The sequence below is a fragment of the Rhipicephalus sanguineus genome, unplaced genomic scaffold (genome assembly GCF_013339695.2).
Source record: "Rhipicephalus sanguineus isolate Rsan-2018 unplaced genomic scaffold, BIME_Rsan_1.4 Seq1628, whole genome shotgun sequence".
In the NCBI taxonomy this organism is placed as follows: domain Eukaryota; kingdom Metazoa; phylum Arthropoda; class Arachnida; order Ixodida; family Ixodidae; genus Rhipicephalus; species Rhipicephalus sanguineus.
In genome coordinates this window covers 59,692-63,988 of record NW_023614655.1, presented here as the reverse complement: position 1 = coordinate 63,988, position 4,297 = coordinate 59,692, and positions in this window count along the sequence as shown.

Here is a 4,297-nt window from a genome sequence, read left to right as displayed (position 1 = left end):
TGTAGACACTGGAGCTGCCGTTTCCGTTATGGACGCTAAATTTAGCCGACTACTACGAAAAGTGACGACGCCACTTTCCGGGCTCTCCCTCCGTACAGCCAGCGCTCACAGTATTCACCCGACAGCGGTGTGCACAGCCCGTGTCATGATTCAGAACGCTCTGTACGCCGTCGAATTCATCATAATTTCCTCATGCTCTCACGACGTCATCCTGGGATGGGATTTCCTCGCCCGTAACGCCGCCGTAATTCGTTGCGCACCAGCCGAAATAGAACTCTCACCATTCTCAGATTTGACGCCGGCGGACAGTCCATCGGCTGCGACCAAGGTACTCGTCAAAGACGACACCACACTTCCTGCAAACTCGTCAACGGCTGTGTCAGTCTGCTGTACCGGTCTCGCTGACGCCGTTGCACTCCTCTCTCCATCTGACCGCGTCTTCACTAGAAAAGGCTTGTTGGTGCCATTTGCGACCGTGCAAGTCATTCAGGCGACACCGATATTTTTGTTGTGCATCTTCGAGGGCTTCAGCCCTCGAAGATGCACAAGTTATGACGCACCGGGACACGCACTGCGCCAGCTCCCATTCGCTCAGTGCTGTTTCCACATCTGATTTGTCACCCGCTGATTTATTTGGTGCCTCGATTGCTGAACACCTTACGCCGGTCGAGCGTTCCCTGCTTCGATGCCTGTTCGAAGAATTTCGTGCTTCGTTCGATGTAGCGCAAACTTCTCTCGGCCGCACGTCTGCTGTCACGCATCGCATCGACACTGGCGCCCAACCACCACTGCGGCAACGTCCATATCGCGTGTCGCCAACAGAGCGTCGTGTAATTACCGAGCAAGTCGAAGACATGCTTCGCCGCGATGTTATTCGACCCTCAAACAGCCCGTGGGCGTCTCCTGTCGTTCTCGTTGCGAAGAAGGACGACTCTGTGCGGTTCTGTGTGGACTACCGACGACTCAATAAGATCACCCGTAAGGACATCCCCTACCTCGAATAGACGATGCCATTGACAGCCTGCAAGGAGCAGAGTTCTTTTCATCGCTCGATTTGCGCTCAGGGTACTGCCAAGTCCCCATGGCTGATCACGCTCGACTGAAGACAGTGTTTGTCACACCCGACGGCTTGTACGAATTCAACGTCATGCCGTTTGGGCTGTGCAATGCGCCCGCGACCTTTGAGCGCATGATGGATACCGTTCTGCGCAACTTGAAATGGCACACGTGCCTATGCTACCTCGACGACGTCGTCGTTTTCACCGCGGACTTCTCAACACACCTTCAACGCCTGCGGCAGGTTTTGACGCGCTTGAGCGACGCCGGGCTACAACTGAATCTCAAGAAGTCCCGATTTGCAGCACGGCAGCTGACGATACTAGGATACGTGGTCTCCAAGGACGGCATCCTTCCAGATCCAGCCAAGCTTCGGGCCGTGACAGAGTTCCCCAAACCTACGTCCGTCAAAGAACTGCGCAGTTTCGTAAGACTCTGCTCCTACTTTCGGCGCTTCATCCGAAACTTCGCAATTATTATATCACCGCTGACGAATCTCCTTGGAAGTAACGGGCCCCTCAATTCGTGGTCGTCAGAGTGCGACGACGCTTTCGCAAAGCTCCGTCGTTTGTTGACGTCTCCTCCCATTTTACGCCACTACGACCCTACGGCCCCTACAGAGGTACACACGGACGCCAGCGGTGTTGGCCTCGGTGCTGTCCTTGCGCAGCGCAAACCTCGGTTACCCGGAATATGTCGGTCGCATATGCAAGTCGCACGCTTACTAAAGCAAGAGGACCAACTACACCGTCACGGGAGAAAGAATGCGTGGCAATCATTTGGGCCCTTACAAAGTTCCGACCTTATTTGCATTTCGCCCATTTGATGTCGTCACCCGACCATCATGCACTGTGCTGGTTGTAGTCATTGAAGGATCCCTCAGGCCGTCTTGCCCGTTGGGCACTTCGCCTGCAAGACTACATCCGCGTGCTGTACCGCAACGGACGTCAGCATGCTGACGCCGACGCCCTGTCGCGCTCTCCCTTGCCTGACGACAATGCCCACAACTCAGCATCTCACTTTGTCGTTTCTTCCATCGATATTCACACCATCGCTACCGAGCAGCGCAAGGATCAATGGATTGCCTCACTAATAGACTTCCTGACTTATCCATCGCCCACACCATCGTCTCGCTTGTTGCGTCGTCAAGTCCACCATTTCGCCGTTCGCGACGACCTGCTCCACCGACGCAATTACAACGGTGACGGCCGCCAGTGGCTAGTAGTAATACCCCGCAGTCTGCGTTATAACATATTCGAGTCGTTCCACTCTGATCCGCAGTGTGCACAGTCTGGGGTATCGAAAACCTACCACCGCATTCGCCAACGTTACTTTTGGCGAGGAATGTACCGCTATGTGGAGAAGTTCGTTCGCTCCTGCATCGATTATCAGCGCCGCAAAACTTCAACGCACCTGTCGCCAGTAGGCCTGCAACCTCTACCTTGCCCTGACCGACCGTTTGGGCGCGTTGGCATCGATTTATATGGCCACCTCCCCTGACGTCCGCTGGTAACCGCTGGGCCATCGTCGCTGTAGACCATCTCACGCGATACACTCTAAGCACGGTAACGTTTACTAAAGGTGCACATTTTCACAAATTTGTGTACTTATAAAATAGAAGTTATCTAGTAACCTTTAGTACCCGTTCACAGTATCGAGCATTCTCACGTAAAAATAGAGGTTACGTTGTACAGTACACGGTATAATGTTTACACAAAACGGCTTGCAGGAGATTTTATACGGCCACATCACGTAAAAATAGAGGTTACGTTGTACAGTACACGGTATACTGTGTACACAAAACGGCTTGCAGGAGATTTTATACGGCCACATCACCTAAACATAGAGGTTACGTTGTACAGTACACGGTATAGTGTTTACACAAAACGGCTTGCAGGAAATTTTATACGGCCACCGCTCTGCGCCTCTTCTTTCCTTCGCTCTTCTTTCTTTGACGCATTCCAGGAGGTTACGCTCATCACATGGATCAGCCAGTTGTGCCACAGCAACGGAAGCACAACCTTCCACTCTTTCGCACTTCGTGCTGCGCATGCCTCGTGTTTTTTCCGTGCTTCCTTGTGCGGTTTTAATACACCGTCCATATACGTACGCTAAGAAATGCGAACCTTTGCGGAAGGTGTCACATGGAAGGTGCTTCTCGGAACACACGCTATCGCGCATTGTAATAAATTAAGTGCATGACTGCTTATAGAACGTGACAATTGCGGTGACCGAGGCCAAACGCGTCGCCTTCGCTCATTAGAAGAGGCAGCTAACAAAACATTCGCATATTCGAGGCGACTTGGAGTTAGCATGCACTACAGCAATGATGAACCGCGATTATTATTAAAATGTGGTCGACCCGTCAATATCAGTGAAGACCAGAGATTTTATAACAGTATCATGGTATACGTGTCAGGCCATCCTCTCTTGGTTCAACTTCTATGCAGTTTAAGCATAGGCTGGCGTGATTATAACACTTCAATTATTTTTCTGCTGCTCGTGCACTTTCATTGACTGTGTGATTCGTGCTTATCAAACTGTGTCTTATCCGATAATAAATACCAGCCGTCTATTTATATAGGGCTATTTTCCATTTTGTTCACCTTCAAATATGGGATCAGCATTGGAAACGTGGATACTGACAAAATGGGAAGTTGACAAAGCAGGAAGCTGCTGAAGGCGGTAAAGAAGTGCGCGGAGAATTAACACTGCTCCTCACGGCGTAGAGTATATTCAAAATTGATATACAGACCACTCGCCATTCGCCACGTTAAGTCGGTTTTACGTACTTCTCGCAAAACCCAAAGAAATGTCTGAAATCATCGCGTAATAAGTAGCTGGCTGGTACGTTTGTGCATATTATATAGAATGCTGAATGATATTATCAGAAAAACACGCAGTAAATGCAAATGTATGCATACGCAAAACATACAGTAATACCAAGAGCGCATATCAAGAGCCGGAACGCGGTTTTCTCGAGAGATGCAAATTGTAATGCTTAAGCATCTACGTAATTGGATCAAGAGAGGATACTTGTCTGATTCACATGGCACAAACTCATGATTAAGAATACCTGTCAATCACCTGCTCTTCTTAATTATCGTTTTAGTGGCAGACCGCATTTGAACGACGCGATGCTTGTGGGCGAAGGTGTGACGTTACGATGCATGCGAGCTCTAAGCCAACTCCAAAGGAAATTGTTTTGTGTTTTTTCTTGCGATTAGGGAAGCGTACATCT